Consider the following 19752-nt stretch of genomic DNA (forward strand, 5'->3'; position numbering starts at 1 on the left):
AGTTAACTAAAAATTTGTAGTGTGCTTGAATCTTTTAAGTTATTAACTTTATGAATTTAATTTTGACTAAATGAAGCATAAATTAATTAATTTATTTTTAAACAAACTTTTTACTCTTTCATGTTAGTAGTAATAAATGTTCATTAACGAAGAAATTAAATTATCTTACTTTTACTAAAATGATATTTAAATATTGCAAGTTTCACTTTCAATTTAAACTTAAATGTGTAACTCAAATCATAAACATTCAAAGATATCACGACTATTTTTTCAAAGCTATTGTTACCTTAGTATTAATTATTAATTTCTAAGGCTTTTTTTTAAAATTTAGTATTAATATATTCCGTTAAGAAATGGTAACTTACTGTTATCATAATTAAATTAGGAATGCTTAATGTTTTAATTAACGGTATATAAATATCGAAGTATTTCACTTCAATTTAGGGTTTCATAAAATATAGCTCTTGACTTTATCGTTCTTCTTACGCTAGTTCAAACTTTGTTTTGTCGCTTTTGTCTACAACAATTTTTGCTGTTACTCGACGGAGCTTAGAACAGAAACAGACAAGACAGAAGAGCGGATCCTGTGTTTGGTTTCTCTCCCTGTGAAACAGCCGTTAGGTGGCGATACGATCCCTTACCATAAATTGAGGCATGTTTCCCGGAGACTGGACATTCAAAATCTGAACGTCGTATCTACCTGTTTTTTCCAGGGGACTTATCCGGAACATTCTTACTTTCCCGAACATTTATTGTTCTACTCTCGGACTATATTAAAAAGTGGATTCTAATTTAGATCGTGTTTATGGTTTTGTGGGAACTATTAGATCTGACGTAAAGTTTGTTTTTGAATAGCACGTGTGCTGTTTTGAAGAAAAAATTTGAAATGTAAGTAATATTTTAAACTTTTTAGTTCGTAAATACTTTAAAGTATGTTTTCATAGATATGCTAATTTAGGAGAAAGGGATTATTGACTGTATCTTATGATTGCATTTCAAAACAAATGGAAATTGTATATCTTTTTCTAATATGAAGCCAGTTGCTTTCATTTCTTAAAGACTGCGGGATTTAAAATAGGAGATCAACATTGTTGGGGTGTGTTTTAGTTAAGGTGAACTTTTTTTATTTAACTTTGGGAGGGAATTGCTTACGTATGATTAGAAAAATGAATTAATTAGAAAAAAATTTTACTTAATTATAATTTTATTTTTCCTTTAAAAAGCAGTTTTCTTAATATAATTTAAAGCACGATAACTTTAAACAACTAAGCATATTCGTAATATTTAATAATTGAGCAGATATTTTGGAATTGGTGAATAAAGTAATTAATTCTATGAAACCAAGAATAGCTATTTTTTATATATCCCAAGTTAACATAAAATTACAACATCTAAAAATTAAAAAAATGAAATAAATATATATGAAATAACTATAAATAATTTAAAAAAATATAAAATAGTATCAGGATATTTTAGTTAGCATTGTAACTGTATAACATTTGTTGATTTTTTACGAGTAACAACATTGAATTTACTTTACGCTTTTTCGAAGGTTTATTCTCATTCTTTCTCCTTAAGGAAAATTTATTTTATCATATTTGGAAAACAGAAAAACTCTGCAATATTTATGTATAACTTATAGCTTTAAAACTTTACAGAATAATATTGTAAGATGAAACTAAGAATATTTATTACATTGAAAAGGGAGGAAAAACATTAAAACAACTTCAAATGAGTTTGATTTTTACTTTCATTTTGAGAAAAAGACAAAATTACTTTGAAATATGATATTATAAAATTTTAATTTTTTATAAGTTTCGAATTCCTTTCATTGTGCTTTGTTTCAAACAAAAAAAAACTTGATTTTTTAAGCTTGATGGTTGCAGAAATGCTATTTTGCATACATGAAGAAAACTAAAAGAAATAAGGAATAAACAATTTACCTTGTTTTTAAAATATACAAAATACAGAGATACACATTTTACTGAGAAGTCACATTTGCTCAATACTATTTCATATGTTCTTCAAACCTTTTATGCAGAATATTCAAATTTTTTCATATAATTTTTTTTGAAATAATACATTTTCTAAAATGTTATATACCATCAATCTATTACTCCAACTTAAATATCTTCTTAACATTTAGCATATGGTAATAGAAATTGATTAGTGATGAAATATATAAGCCAATTTTGATAAAAAAAAATACATAGAAATATTATTTCTTATTTTATTTCTATAAGCTTTAATAATGGAAACCCAACACGAAGTAATGTAATGGAACTAAACATAATTTCATCAATTTAAGTATAATGGTAAATTTCTTTCATCACATTTTAAATGATGACATATCTACAGTTTTTTTAATAAATCACACTAATTTTCTTCCTTCTATAGTACTTTTAGTGAGTCACACTAACTTTCTTCTTTCTATAGTTCTTTTAGTGAGTCACACTAACTTTCTTCTTTCTATAGTTCTTTTAGTGAGTCACTAACACAGGTTAAGGTAAATCTAATATTATGAAATCATCGGTCTAATGTTATGAAGATGATATTCTTCATAACACCTAATCTAATGAAAATGTGTAAATATATAATGAACAATAAAAAAAATAATTATTGTATATTTGAAGTATATATTTGAAGTATATTGTATATAAGAGTACTGTAAGGGTGATATATGAGTACGTTTCGAAGGACGGTAAGAAATCCATCAACTAAGTACCTATTTTAAGCACCTTGGAATATTAGGCTCTCATTATCACAATACTCATAAGGGTAATACGAAAGTTAAGTGCTCAAATATGCAAAATTAAGGTACAATATATTTTTCTTCTACCAGCGCATGACACAAAACAAAACTAGTTATAAAATTTTAAAATCATTTCAAAATTTCCATTTGCTCCAATAATTGGTCTACAAATTTCTGAATACATTTTGAATATATTTTTTGAATACTTACAAGGACGGGACATGAAGACCCATTGGCTATTAAGAATTTCAATTTCATTAAAATAGTGTTTTTGGTAATGAAATAAATGCTTAAGCGTTTTTGTTTAGCTGACTTTGGTTGCTGAATGTAACTCTAAAAATGTACATTTGGGGGAAAATCTTTGTAAATGATTATAAAAATTTCGCCAAATGTGCAATAAGGAATACAACTGGAACAATTAAATTTTGAAATGTTGAAAATAGTAAGTTTCAAATAAGTTCTCGCTAAAGTATCAATCCAACAAAAAATATTTGCAAAGTAAAAAAAAAAAAATTTTTTTTAATGTAAAGATATGCAAAATTAAAGAGTTTGTCACTCAAACGAATAGAATTCCTATCCTAATTTTTAAACTTATAGCTTTTCAAAATGTAAACACGAAGTTAAATAGAAAAGGTTTAAATTAAAACAGCTTCGAATAACCCGCATTGCTTTTTTTTTCTGGGGATCAATAAAACATGGAGAATCTTTAATTTTTTTCTTAATTTTATTGTAACGCTATTTTGGCTTAGATTTGAGTTAATTTTACTTCAGACTTTTGGTTCAGATTTAAGCCAAATCAAAGCTTAAAAATCATAGCAATGTTTTTGTCCTAAATTCGCGTTTTAAAGTTAAATATTGTGAATGTTAGATATAAATATCATATTATACTATATTGTACTATATATAATTGATGATATTTTACAAACGTTAGAAAATTTTCATATTTCTTCTGTAATTTTCCATATAATGCTGCATAATTTTTCAATCAAATAAAATCATTTAACCACAATTTTGTTACGGCATTTGGGACCCTTAAAATAAATTTTAAATATCGAAAAACAAGTGCCGATGATTTTCTCTAATGTTCGTTTTTTTTAAATAAAAAAGAACAGTTTCCCCAAGTTAGTCAATGGGAAAAATGGGATAATTTTAATTTAATAATAGTTTTTTTTTAGCGCGTACGATAATTTCTTTCCTGCATTTTTTTTCTTCAAATTTTACTGATAAAGGAAAGGAAATACGAGTGATTAATCATGCCATGTTATTTAATTCATGTTAAGGAATAAATAACCATAAATACTGTTTTTTGCTAATAAAGTGATTTATATTCAAAAATTTATACTTCTCTCAAACCGAATTTGATAAAACACTTTTGCATTAAAAATTTATAAATTTCTGTTCATATAAAAAAAAGAATTATATTATATAAATATGAAATATTGTCTTTATAGAAGTGATTTTTTTTAATATAATGCTCAGAATTTCTACAGAAAGTGTCGTAGATTCTTATCAAATGAATAATGTGTAGTGTTTTTCAGAATTTCGAGTTATGTAATAAGAAAAAGCATTCTCAATATAGCTTATGTTTCTGCTTTTATATTTGCCTTGACAAACATTTCTGTCGAAATATGTTTCCAGACTTATATACTTTCCAGGAAAAGAATACGTTTTTCCTTAAAAAAATATTTTGCAAGTAAACTTTATACAGAAAAGAAATGCTCTTAGAAATTACCATTTTTGTGACTGCAATAGAGATTTAACAAAAAACATCTTATATATTTGCTGTTTGTATGCAATTCCTTTACTAAACCAGTTAAAGTCGTAAGTATTTAATTAGTTTTACATTATACTTCATTTGCATTCCAAAAATTATACTTGTGCTTATATACTAATTTTTGAGTCAAGTAAATTATATTTTTGGAAGGCATTTGCGTGAAATTAAATCTTTAGAAGGAAATAAAGATTTTTTGTAGTTTGTTAAAAAGTGCAGCATTATGTAACTTTTTATACAAAATCTAAAATTACTTCAAATACTAATGTTATATGGTTACTTGTACAATATTTTGAACAATTTAATACTTGATTTAAGTGAAAATAAATTCAATGAGTTTTGTTTTTATTTCAATAATTTCTAAACACATTTCACAAACATTAATTTTTTTAAGCTCGATGTGTTTGCACTTGTACTTGTTTTCAATTATTTATTAACAATTTATTTTTCAACAATTTGAATATATTGCATTTTGTGTCCAAAGTTGTATTTTTAAGAATTTCAAAAATTAATTTCATGATGCTAAGAAACGATGAAGTATACTGATCGAAAAATTTCCGTTAATATACAGTAATTAAAAACTCTTGAAAAAACATTCATTTTTTAACTGTAACTATAGACGTGCTGTAAATTTTGAAGAAATTACTTAAACATATTAATTCTTGTTTTATATTTTAATTCCATGATTTCAGATGTTTAAAATGTGTTGATTTAAATATCTATATGTACAATATTTTTTATGCGTCGTCCCCCAACCATGGTCAAGCACCTAGCCCAATTTTAAGGGCACTTTCCTTTAACGGCCATGGTAGGGTCAAAATGCCACGTCATTTTGACCCTGGTCAGATGACGTGGAAAGCGTCTGAGTTCGTACCCGTTTCTCTAAGCTTCCATACCCTACCAATGAGAGGATTTTAATTCATTACAGAGTTAATGCAAAGCTGCATATACACGTCAGCTGTTAGAATCGAACTCACAACCTCTAGCTCTCCAATGACTAGCGTGAGCGACACCGTAATCAACTGCGGGACCTTAGCCCTTATTTAGATATGCATCCAGCTTATTTACAGTAAACAATTGCAATTAATACTAAACGATTAATCGTAAACAACAGCAACTTCAAAATTAATAGTTTATTGTTTCTAAAACTAGTCTTATATTTGAATATAATTTTTATAAAAAGATTGAGCATTTTATGACCTAATTTACTGGTTTATTGGCTGATATTTTGATTCAAAGGAATCCATTTTTTAAAAGTAGGGGATAAAAGTTATTTAAATTAGTTGTGCTATGAACACATAATATTAAAAAGTTAAAAAAAAATCTGCTTTCAATATACATAATTTTTTGTAATGGAGATACAAAATTTCCTTCTATTTGAAACTAGATCCTCATAATTTAATTTATAATTATAATTTTTTTCTAATTATTTATTGTTTATTCATAACATGTTAAGAGTAAACTCACTTCACAGTAAAATTTCTACATTACTTAATTTATTATTTAGGGAAATGTAAACATTAAATTATTCATTCCTGATGCAAATTAAAGTACTCAAACATTTGTTTAATCCTAATTTCGGAACAAAATGTGCGCTAAATCATTCCCAATACATGGTAGAAACTACGTTTCTTAGTTTAAGCCATTTAAGTTAAGTTAAGGAACTACAATTATGTCAAGATTATTTAATGAGGTATGGATCGTGTAATAATTGTTCTTCTTTGTTTCGTTCATATTTAGTATGGTATAAATATTGATGGTATCGCGTGGTTTTCTGTAATAAAATTCTACATTTTGCGGCTGGTTGTTCGTGACAATCAAAAGGAAGGGTAAATTTGACTTTAGAATCAGATGCTAATTTTAGAACTCTATAATCAGAAATGAAAAAGGTATACATTTTCTCTTTTGTAACTACAGAATATTATTATGATATGGGTTTTTCAAACTTACGTTTTCTTTTGGTTTTCAATAGGGATTAATTGAAATGCGGAAAGCATAAATCCAGTTTAAATGTTTTAAAGCACGCAAGTTATCATTTAAAATAAGGGTTTATATGAATCTAAATTTTTTAACACAATCAAGTTTAATTTTCTGGCTTATTAAACAATTTATATTTAAGATTAAACTATTAGATTTATTGACTAAGATAATTAAAATTTTAAAGTTTTCAATTTTAATGTAATAGGAGCTTAAGATTACATAAAAACCAATCTTACTAGTTAACATTGAAAATGGTTATTTAATATTTTTTCTTTACGTTATAGTATAGTTTCTAGTATTATTCAATGAAATTTTGAAGGCCTAAATTTGAAATCGTTTTGCTTGAAGCTATTTTTTATTATTTGGTTTATATTGTTGATTCAATTGTTTTTAGACGTGTTAAAAATAATTCGCTCAGATATTTACTACTATTTAATTTTTCTGCTTTTATCTAAAAATACTTGTATATTTCGGTAAATGTATTTCCTCTTTCTACAATTCAAAATCAATCCTATCGTACTAATTTTGAATTTAGATGTTATCCGTATATCCGTATGTCACGGATTATCCGTACTATCCGGATAATCCGTGTGCGACAAAAATGAAGATGGCATTTACATTACAAATTCTTTCCACTTTTCTCAATTTTTGGGCAGTCTGAATTTTACATTTTTTGGCAGCTTTTATTTGTATAAAAAACAAAAAAAGAAAAAAAACAGGATGGTACATTCTCATTTTATTCAATTGATTTCCACTTATGGAAATTTATATACCGTTGCTAGTTTTAAATTTAGCACTAAACCATACTTTTTTTGCAACAAAAGAAAGATGATACATCATTTCATAAAATTTATTTCCCATTTGGACTAGTTTAATTCAGTCTGATCTTGCTAATTTTGGATTTAGTTGTAGTCCGCATTATTATTTTTTCACTGAAAAAGTATAGCCCATTAAATTAAATTTATTTCCTGTTTCGACTGTTTGTAGAAAGCCCTATCTAAGCCTTACCGCACTTTACTTCAGCTTCTGTCCATACTATATTTGTTAGTCCCTTTGCCACCAGGCTTACCGTGAGAGGTTCTCGTGGTCTTTCCCTCCATGTAACGCAAATGCGGGTTAGCTCCATAAAAAAGTCCTCGATGAAGGCAAATTTCTCCCAATACCAATTGTTCCCTTGTCTTTTAGGTTTGGTTCAAAATTATTTTACGGAGATGAAAATTAGTTGTCGTAAAGCCATAAAATTGGATCAGCTGGTCAACAACGGTTATAAAATAAAATGCTATATTTGTTGAGTCGTGGTGGATCAGGTAATAGAGCGCTCGCCTTTCAATGCGGTGATCCGGTTCAAATCCCAGCAATGAATGGCCGATACGAATTCCACACCCGGCTCGCATCAACCACGGTGCTGACGTAAAATATTCTCAGTGGTAGACGGATCATGGTTAGAGTCCTCTTTGCTATACATGGGGGAGTTTTCGTGTTTTTTCTCTCCATATAACGCAAATGCGGGTTAGTTCCATCAAAAGAATTCTGAATGAAAGCAAAACTTCTCCCAATGCATTTCTCTTTTTTTTTGGATTGGGATCAAAATTCTAGGCTATGGAGTTGAACATTGGTAGTCGTAAACTTAAAATTGGACCGGCTGTTCAACGACGGTTATTCAATAAAATAATATATTAGTTGGAAGAAAAAGAACTTTTTTAAAAACTTTAAGAAAAGCGAAAGTGCTTACATTCATTTCTTTTCATTTATTGAATTTTATCAGTTCGTAGACTGCTCTATCTCACCAGTTTTTATCATATCTTATTAGCTTTAAAGTTAGTCAGCTTATATTATTATTTTTGCAACTAAATAAAAAGATGTATTCCTGCTTCATATATTAAAAAATGCACAAATATATATTTTTCGAGCACTTTGAGATGCCTTTTAAGAATATAAGGAGAGTTTCAAAGTGTTATTTTTCAGATGTCATATTTTAAAAAGCTGTTTGATTTATCATTCTGATATATCTGTTGTTTGATATATCAGATGTCTGATATATCCAACATATTTTATGAAATTCACACATCAAATTCTTGAAAAACTTTCAATCAGTTATCTTAAAAATGTTTACACATAATAAAGGTTATTGCATATTTATGTCACCTTTGTTTTTGAAATAAATTTCTTCAAAATTTCTTCCTAAAAAACCATGCTCATCATGTTAGACGTTTAAACTTCCCTTTGTTGATTGATATAGTTATTAAAACATTTATTGTTTTTTATTTTAACCATTGCAAAAAAATTAATAACCATCGTATAATTTTCAAGATTTTAATAATTGATTATTCTTATACATAATTTTGCAAGGTATTAAATAAAAAAGAAACTGTTCCTTACATTTTCTTCTTTGAATGTTTGACAAAAGGAAGTCTGATTTATTTTTATTTATTAAGTTTAAATACTTTTAATTATAAATTCACTTGACTTAATATTATACTTTATTTGTTTTCAAAACAAATTTTAAAAAAAAGTTTATTTCAAATAATTAAATTTTATAATAATTCATTTTATCATAAAATAAGCTTTATATGTTCAAATGACTAGAAATAAATTAGGAAGATTTTCTGAAGAATAATAGCAAAGAATAATAGTACAAAAATTTTCATGCGTAACATGAAGTTTCAATATATATGGAAGCACAATCAGGAAATAATTATCTTAAACTTAATATTAAGGTGAGAAAGAAATATTTTGAATTCTAATTTTTTATAAATAAAATTTTTATTTTATAAATAAAATTATTTCAAATCTACTTTTACAAATATATTAAAAGCGCTAAATCATTGAAAACATAAAAATGTTCAGTTTGAGGTATTTAATTATTTTTAAAACTTACTTTCATATATCAGGTTTACTTACACTCCGATAACTTTAATTGGTGGTGTTAAGGAAGCTAAAGTAACTTTGTATATCTGAAGAGCTATAGTCTCTAACTTTCAGTATATCAGAATGAAATAAATTGTTATTAATGAAATCATAATTAATGAATTAAAATTAAAAATTGTTAACTGAAAATCCATAAACATCAAAAAAATTAAGAATTATCAGGATTTTGACAGTTATTTATAGTCGTGATTTCAAAAATATCCGTTTTATTTTAAATATAATTCATTTTTGGGCAATTCAATAGTGCTTCAAAAACTATTTCATTTTTCTAAAATATACTAATTTTAAGACTGAATCTAAAAGAAATCAAACGTTTCTCAGAAAATCGTCTGAAAAGGATATTTTCTTAGCTGAAAACGACAGAAACCAAATTATTATTTTTTCTCTCTTCGCTAAACGAGAACGATTTTCGAATTATTAAATTTAAGAATAAGTTTGATAATGATGCTTAAATAAGAATGGAATCCTTCCACCTTTAGGTAATATACTCTGTATTTTTATACTGAGCGAAATGTAGAAGCACTTCCATATGAAATACATTCTTAGAGATTTTCGGAACATTAATTTGAGATAAAAATAGTTTCACAAAAATTACCATAATACAGTTATGGCATAATAATCACTTGTGATGCGCAAAACGTTTATCCTCTTTTACGTTTCTCCTGGAGTGAAAGTGTCCAAAATCATATTATGCTTTTACTTTTCAATATGATTAACAATATCTCTACGTAAGTAGATAATCTGCTAAAGACATTTATTTTAAAAAATGAAAACTAAATATTTCAGTAGATTAAGCTTGTAAACAATGAGTTTGTCTTACATTATAACACTGAAAAATCATTGAATTTTTGTAAATTTTTATCATAAGTTTTTGAATTATGAAATTCAGTTATACATTTTGAATTTAATGCTCACAAATTTTTTATATTAAAATGAAATATTAGAAGATTACTTTTTAATTCTGCGTTACCAACGCTCATACATTTTCTGTCAATGAAGAAAAGTTTTCAAAAGAAGGTTCAAAATGTATAACCTCAATTCGAGTGTGCTCTGTTAGGCCTAGTTTTAATTCGTCGTACTATTCTCACTGTGCTGCGCGTTTATTTCATGAAAAAGCTTATTTAATAATATTATATAATTATTGACTTTTTAGAAACATTCAGCACACTTTTTACGCACAAAGTCTTGAGCTCTGAAAAGAAGTACGAAATGTTGCAAAATGTGCTGCTATAATTAGTAGAAATATAGAAAACTAACGCTATCGGTTAACCGAAATCTGAATGAAATATTAAACCATGAACGAGAAAAGAGCGAGTTGCGCCGACAGGCTTCGAAACTTCTGCATTCCTTATAGAAATCATAGTAATTGCAGTGACAGGGTAATGGTAACTTTAGCTTTTTAGAAACAGTGGCAATGTAAGAAATGGTGGTAATTTATGAAGTATGAAGTGGTAATTTATAAATTTGTTGTTACGTCCCTGGTTGTTCAATGAGGGTCAATCAATGAGGATCAAAATTTAAAAAAAAAACGTCAACAACGAAAATCAATGATAATCATACAATGATTAATTATGTTTCCCCAATGCGCATGATGATCATTCTTTAACTGCTCGACACCTCTGTCCTATAAAGAGCTGTTACAGTAAACATTAGCTTCACAAAGTGTATAACAGGTACTAATCACATCAAACATCAAGCAAGTTTAAAAGTCGTTAAATGTGAGCCGCGTTCTCTGATTTGCAAATTACATAATTTTTTTTTCTTCATTTTTTAAGCAGTCGAAATAGCATGATCTGTAAAAATAGACAAAAGTATATATATATATATATATATATATGTATATATATATATATATATATATATATATATGTATATATATATATATATATATATATATATGTATATATATATATATATATATATATATGTATATATATATATATATATATATATATATATATATATATATATATATATATATATATATATATATATATATATATATATATATATATATATATATATATATATATATATATATATACATATTCCTTTAAGCCTTTCCACTACCTTTGTCTATTTTCATATTTTAAGCGCTTATCAAATAAACCAAATTCAATTACCAGTTTCTAAAGATAGTCAACGGCCTAGTAACCTTATCGTGATATTGCATGACACTTAACTTTTTTAATGATTGCCGGAGAATCGGTGTTATGACGTTAATTAAAAGATATCTCTCACAATGTCACTGACTTTATGGATAACGAACTCAATAAAAATAGAAAACGCTGAAATGACGTCGTTTACAAAGCGTCATCAGTACAAGAAAAATATAAAGCGGGCATCCAACGATGATTACTTCATCGATTCAATTTCCCCGGGCATTTTTTAACTGTTCGTCATTTGGAAGATATTTTTTTTTCTTAGTTTGTATTTTGCTTTCTTTAATAGATCGTTTGTTTGTTGAATAAAGAATACACAAAAGAAAACGAAAAATTACCCAATATAGTTTTTTTTTCTGTTTTCTTTTCACCGTATCTGCTTTTTTAATACATCTTCTTTCCCGCTTATTTCTTGCGTAAAAGACAAAACTTTTGGAGCATTTTCATACGTTGAGGTGAAATCAATCATCGCTGTCAGTGTCAGAAAAAAAAACTAGTAAAAAATTTACATAAAATAGTAAAGCTTTTTTTCTTGGTTTTTATGTTAAGCTGGTTTTAATTGAACGGAACGGTAAAGGTGAAAAAAAGCTAATGGAAAATTATTCAATGGTAGAAACGTTTAGATCTTCATTACTGAAATAAAAATTAGTTTTGCAAATTTACTGTAACATATCAAAATAAGACTTATCTGAATATTTGCAGTAGAAGAACATGGAAAAAAACATTCTGGTATGGCAATTTTATTTCTTGTTAAAAAACCGTAATTCAGGTAATTAAAATCAAAATATATAATATTTAAATTATTCACTTGTTATTTTCTCTGGTCATATGGAAATAATTTACCTGAAATTCCAGTTTTCAAAGTTACAGTTCTTATTGCCACGCATTTAGTAAAAAATACAAACGGAAAAGTAATTTTAAGTGAAAAAATGGCTTTTTGCCATGCTGAGCTATCGTTATAAAATTATCAAATTTTGCCGCATTTACAAAATTTTATCATATATTATAAAACCATGTTTTATTGTTAATTTTACCAAAATCATCATCAAAGCAACTTGGTATAAGTTACCGGGTTTTTCCTTGTCCCCATAGAGCCAGAAACACGGTAAATCTTACAATCTTCTGGTATTTTTGTCTATCCTTTTTTCACAAATTTTGAAAACTTCTTTGACTTCCTGAAAACTTTGAAACAAATTTTGAATGGTTGTGGCAAAAATAAATTTAACGTCTATATTCTAATACATTTGTAACCACAACTATGCAAATTTATTTTCCACTGAAATATATCTGTACAAGTGTTGTTTCCTCTCAGAAACAGAATTTCCAGGCTCTTTAGTTTTATTACCTCGAGAAATGTGTAATAATTGAAGAGAAAAGTCAAAAAAAAATTTTTTGATACACTTTTTATGCTTTTGCAGTTTCATAAAAATATAAATTTTTCCTCGGTAAACTATTAAATTGCATAAGTCGAATAAAATTGTGTCATTAAAATTAATATGTAACTGTAAAATTAAAATTAGTAAGCGTCATTAAAATTAAAATACAATTCAAAATTTTCATGTAACTTGCGCAAATGAAAACACACAATAAAACTAAAATTCACTTTTTTATTATTTTTTTACTCTTAAAATTATAACGCTCACTTTTGACGATTCAACAATCTTTGAGATGCCTTTTTTATTTGAGATGACGAAACGCAAACTCTCAGATATCTGTCGACTCTCAAATATCTCGACTTGAAACCTCATTGCAGTCATTGTTAAAGAATGTTAAATAGAATGACGAAACTAGAAGGAAGATTCGACGATCAAAACCAGAATGACGAAACTAGAAGGAAGATTCGACGATCAAAACCAGAATGACGAAACTAGAAGGAAGATTCGACGATCAAAACCAGAATGACGAAACTAGAAGGAAGATTCGACGATCAAAACCAGAATGACGAAACTAGAAGGAAGATTCGACGATCAAAACCAGAATGACGAAACTAGAAGGAAGATTCGACGATCAAAACCAGAATGACGACGCAGTTCTTACGGTGGTCAAGCAATTGACCTCAAACCAGGAAAATCCCAGATTTGAATCCCACTTCGAGAATGAATGCAATTTATGTAACTGTTCTTCTTGCGCTGTTGGGAGAACGTTATCTATTTATGTGGTGCTTACATAAAAGTGAAAAACAATACCGCCCGTTTCCTACCATAAGACACTTATAGTGCCTCAGTAGTGCGTTTTTACAAAAATTACATAGAATGACGAAATATTTCTTTACTTCTGCCAAAATTCATTTCGCTGAAAAAGTGTTATTTTGTAACTTCGACGAAATGTTCGCTCAGAGCATATACAATGAATGGTTTCATCAAAAATTGAATTTCGTGAAATCTTAGTACCCATTTGTTGACAATGTTGTTCTCAGTTTAGTTTATTTAATCAAACAATTTCCTTCAATTTCTCATTTTCGACTAGCTTATGTCTTTGTTTGTAACGTAAGGAAAGAAAATAGAAAGAATCATAGAATTTATGAACTTGTATTTCTTTGTGTTTTAGTAATGTAGATATTAATCACTGTCAATTTGTGACCTTAACTCTTAAGCAATAATCCAAATACGTGTCCATTTTCAATTTCTTAATTTTTAAACAGCTTTTTTTTCATAAACAATAGCATTAAAATAAAATGTAAGTTTAAATTAGAGTTAAATCAAAATTCATTTCCTTGAAAAAGTGGCATTTGTTATTTTGTATCTTTGACAAAATGTTCGCTCGGAGCATAAACAGTGAATGGTCTCATCAAAAATTAAATTTCGTGAAATCTGAGTACCCATTTGTTGACAATGTTGTTCTCAGTTTAGTTTATTTAAACAAACAATTTCCTTTAATTTCTCATTTTCGACTAGCTTATGTCTTTGTTTGTAACGTAAGGAAAGAAAATAGAAAGAATCATAGAATTTATGAACTTGTATTTCTTTGTGTTTTAGTAATGTAGATATTAATCACTGTCAATTTGTGACCTTAACTCTTAAGCAATAATCCAAATACGCGTCCATTTTCAATTTCTTAATTTTTAAACAGCTTTTTTTTTTCATAAACAATAGCATTAAAATAAAATGTAAGTTTAAGTTAGAGTTAAATCAAAATTCATTTCCTTGAAAAAGTGGCGTTTGTTATTTTGTATCTTTGACAAAATGTTCGCTCGGAGCATAAACAATAAATGGTTTCATCAAAAACGAAGATTCGTGAAATCTGAGTACCCATTTTTTGACAATGTTGTTCTCAGTTTAGTTTATTTAAACAAACAATTTCCTTTAATTTCTCATTTTCGACTAGATTATGTCTTTGTTTGTAACGTAAAGAAAGAAAATAGAAAGAATCATAGAATTTATGAACTTGTATTTCTTTGTGTTTTAGTAATGTAGATATTAATCACTGTCAATTTGTGATCTTAACTCTTAAGCAATAATCCAAATCCGTGTCCATTTTCAATTCTTAATTCTTGAACATTATTTTTAGCTTTTTTTTCATAAACAATATCATTAAAGTAAAATGTAAGTTTAAATTAAAGTTAAAGCAATAATGAAACCTAATTGTAAAAAATTCATCTATTCAGAGTTATAAATTATACAACTTAGACATCTTTCGTAAACTTTTCGCATATTTTAGGAAGTATTATTTTATCCTGAGAAACATAAAGTAGAGCAGTTTTGTTCCTAAAATTGCTCCTTATAAACTTCTTATGCAAGAGTTCAAAGGAGGAAGGCTTTGTCAAAACGTAAGTTAACTTGTCAACTTGACCGATGTTTCGAATATAAATTTAGAATATTAGCAATTCATGCCCGCCCTTAGGGAGGATAATAAATCAGCTTTTGCGTGGTAACTGTAACCGAGGGAGTTGAGTGTGACTACAGGAGGGTAAACACTTACTTTAAATCTTAATTAATAAATGTGATGTGGGTTCAAATTAACTGAGATAATGATGAATTGTTGGAAAAACTTATAATTTCATGTTCCGTGATTTTTTTGTAACTCACTTAAAGCTTAAGTTTTCGGTAATTAATGATTAAGAAGAGAAGAAAGATGGATGGTTAAAATTTATCGTTTTTGCTTTACTTTTGTTGAAAGTATTGTTAGCGGATTATGCAAATATTAATTGCTAAGGTATTAACAAAAATTTGAATACTGACCAAGAATTATGTATACTTTTATATAAGTTCTATAAGTATTTATATAAGTAGTACACTTTTTATCGAATTACGTATCACACATCTTTTCGTTTTATGAATAACTAAAAATGAACTAATAATTAAATAATAAATATGAATATTGATGTAAGTTTACAAAAGAAGTATCAAACTTATTTTGTAGAATTTAAAACAAATAATACACCCAAAATAAAGACAAAAAGATGATACCGAGATAAAAAGATGATAAAAATTAAAAAGTATACTTCTTTGATGCTCATAGCCAGGTAACCATTTGAAATGTGTAAGGTCTAGTAAATGTGTGATTTTTTTAAAATTTGTTTTCTCAGGAACTATTTGACCGATTTCGTTCAAATTTTCCATTTTGCCATATAAAAATACATTCTTTAAAATTATTGAAAATTGCATACCTTATGTTTAAAAACTTTCCACGATCATTATTAAATTAAATAATAATAAATAATTATTATAATTTTTTTTGTATGAAATTCTATCTGAATAAACGGATTTTATAATCAAGTGCAAGGATATTTAATTTCACTTAAAAAGTTCTTGAGATATGACAAAGTACGCAAAAAGTAAAATTATCATTAAGGAATCCAAACTTTGGATCGCTCTCCAGACTAAACTATAGGAACCATACTTCTCAGATTGGGGCTGCAACTTATATTTTGGTGGTTAGAAAAAAAATCGGTCGAAAAAAAATGTTTATTCTGAGAAAATACGTTTTGTGTCTGATTTCACAGCTTAATAGGGTACAATATTGGGGTACTGTACGCTGTATGTACATTCCAAGAGTGCATAAGGAACTCAATTTTTTCAAAACACTCAACACGAATTACTAAATATGCTGTAATTAATTGAAACATATGAACTTACTGAAGCAAAAAGCAACAACATGAATATAGCACAAATGAAATTACATTAATTGATATACTAGAATTTTAGTTCTATAAACAAGAACCTTCCTCAGTGTCTAAACGTAAAATGAGGTCATTTGTCATTTCACTCTTAGACACTGACGAATGTTCTTGTTTGTCCTTTTCACTACTGAAGTATAAAGGAATGTAGCAAAAAATATTTTTCAGTTTCGAATTTCTTTTTTGCTGCCATCAGTAATAAGAAGATAAAGAAAATATGAATTATACTGCCAGGGGGTTAATAATTTTAGGTACACATACGTGGCCCACAGATCTTAACTAAGTAAAAGAATATAAATATTTCAAACGTTAAATTGCACCGAAAGTAGGTACAAACATGTATATTTTTATCTTATGGTCTATTTAAATACAATAATGAATAGATTTAATAATAATTTAGAAAAAAAATAAAAAATGTATGTATGAAGTTTTTTCTAAGCACATTTATCAATACTACTTTAAATATCAATTTCAAAGCTATTTTAATTATGCATACCACGCAAAATAAATAATCAATGAAAAGAATTTAACAATGATTTAAAAAAAAACATTTAATTCTTGAATGTAAACTTATGACATTACGGTAAAAAAAACACGAAAGGTTATTAAATGTATATATGTACTTTAACATTAAACAATGAATTACCTAAAATACAAATAAAAATATTGCTAAATCTATATAATCTCCCTAAAGAAGCTTATATAGATTTCTCTTGAATACTACTCTTTCATAATTTTCGCCATACGATCTAAGGTACACATATGTGGACCAGCTTGTTCCCGTCTGTATTATTTTAAAATATTAAGTAAATTCAAAAGCTTCAAACAAATCACAGAACTACTAAGTCAAAAGAAAAAAAAATATTTTCAGAGTAACTAAATTAAATATTTAAAATTATTATCGTTTTTCATCACGTGAGTTTTATGTCATTTTTCGAAAACCCTTTCTGTTTATGAGAAATTCTGTACCCATATAACTTACATTTTCTGATTCTCTTGTAATCACCAGAAAGCTTAAGCATCGACGAATGCCTAAATTTTCTTATAGTGTGTTTTTAGAAGCTAAGAAGCTGAAACTGTAGTATGCCAATTCATCCACTTTCATTCTGGCTTTTTTCTTTTTGTTTCTTGCTTTCGTCTACATAGCACAAAATATTATCCTTTCATTTGTCTAATATCAACTTACTGTCATGTTGATTGGCAAGGATCGCGTTGCAGTTTTTGTATGGTGGGATTGAAAAAAAAAGAAGGCGATATTGAATTTTGAGTTTAGGTTATGCGATATTTAATTCTTATTAGTATGAAGTGCGTAGTAAAAAAATCGGTTTAGTTGCTTACGCAGGGCACTTTTATTTTGTTAGACGGCTTTTTTTCTGGAGAAGCTACTTTGTATATGATGTTACTTCTCTCGGACTTATGAAATTTGCAACCTTAACCAAACAAAGCCTTAAATCCGCATTATAAACAGGGGGGGGGAGCTAAATCAGAACTACACAGACGTTTTCTAAGAAATTAATATTAGCTGAATATCTCGGTAATATTAGCATTATTTTTTATTATGACCATAACTAATTGATAAGGCAGCATCAGACAAATAATTTCTTTTTGAGAGAAAGATGATTTAGTAAATTTTCATATTCTTACTTGTTTTTTTAAAACTAATATGAAACAAAAACTATTTATCTAAATTAATCGGAAATCATTTTATCGGAATTCTACATAGGTTGTTTTCATTATTCAATTATATTTGAAATTTTCGATTATTTGAGTAATGTCACTGGATATATGTTTTTTTTTTCTTAATTATTTTTTTCACAAAAAATTAATTTTAGAAAAATTCAAAAAATCGTTTCGAACCTAAAAACAATAATTTGCTATTTTTTAATTAATAAAAAATGCATTACTATTTTCTAGCCAGTCGCATTAAATAAATAGTAATAATTATCATTAGTTGTGAAATTCAGGATTGCAACTAAAGACGACATAATTTAAAACAGCATAAACTATAAAAAAAAATTTAAAAATCAGTAAAATTTACGGTTTTAAACACGTAGCTGGGTTGATTGCGCAAAACCGTAAAATTTGCGAAGTTAATTCGTAGATTCACGGTTTCTTACCATAGTTTTTTTTTCTGTAAAAATTATGAAGGAAATCCGCAATCAGGCTAGTTTTTTTATTGTAACAAAACAAGTTTTCACAATAATAAAATAAATCTGTTACTTCAACAGACTATTATTACACAGAAACAAGTTTTCTCTGTCACATTTACGAAGTAAATCTCCACACGCTCCAGATGTGAATAATGAATGGCGGCAGAATTTGAATTGACCAGACATATTGGGGATTCGAACCTGAATCACTTCATTGAGAAGCAGGAGCTTTGTTCAATGAGCCACTACATCACGAGTGTTTTATTATGAAAAAATTGTGATAGCTAAAAGGTTGCTTCAATATTGCATCAATGTGACAATAAAGTTAAATAACCGTTTTATTAGTACGATGTTCAAAACCATTAAGTCTTTGAAGAGGTAAGAGTAAGTACAGAAAATAATCGTAAAATTATTGGAGAAAAGTAAACTTATACAGTCAATTCGCTATAACTCGAAGTACGATAACTCGAATATTACTATAACTCGATTTTTTTATGAGGTCCCGACCCTTTTATCTTCAATTTCATGTTAATTATTCTCGATTACTCGAATTTGAGTCCCTTTAACTCGATTTTTTTTGGATCTTTTAAAGCAAGAAAAAAAACCTAGGAGCTGATATCTTGCCCCTTCCTTTGCAAAACACACACAATGTCTTTCGCACTCTTCATGGAGAAGCTAAAGCTGTCCCTCTTGAAGTATGTGAACAGTGGTTAAATGAAACGTTATCAAATTTACTTCAAGGATACAGTGAAAATGATGTTTTCAATATTGATGAAATGGGTTCATTTTTTAAATGTCTTCCAAATAAGACTATGATGTTTAAGCATGAAAACTGCTCATGGGGTGAAATGTGCAAGGAACGTTTGACTGTCCTAGTTGGAGGAAATGCGTCT

At 27.4% G+C, this 19752-nt stretch overlaps 1 protein-coding gene across 1 annotated transcript in view; it reads left to right on the top strand.

Annotated features, from left to right (window-relative positions):
• Window positions 1–670: 670 nt before the first annotated feature.
• Window positions 671–19752, top strand: part of LOC107443661 (toll-like receptor Tollo) — a 138427-nt gene continuing 119345 nt past the window's right edge. The window contains exon 1 of the mRNA XM_016057604.4: window positions 671–888. The gene's annotated coding sequence lies outside the window, so the exon portion shown is untranslated. The remainder of the gene's footprint in view (window positions 889–19752) is intronic.

This window comes from Parasteatoda tepidariorum, chromosome 6, assembly GCF_982258835.1.
Source record: "Parasteatoda tepidariorum strain Cologne lab strain chromosome 6, Ptep-v5.0, whole genome shotgun sequence".
Lineage (NCBI taxonomy): Eukaryota > Metazoa > Arthropoda > Arachnida > Araneae > Theridiidae > Parasteatoda > Parasteatoda tepidariorum.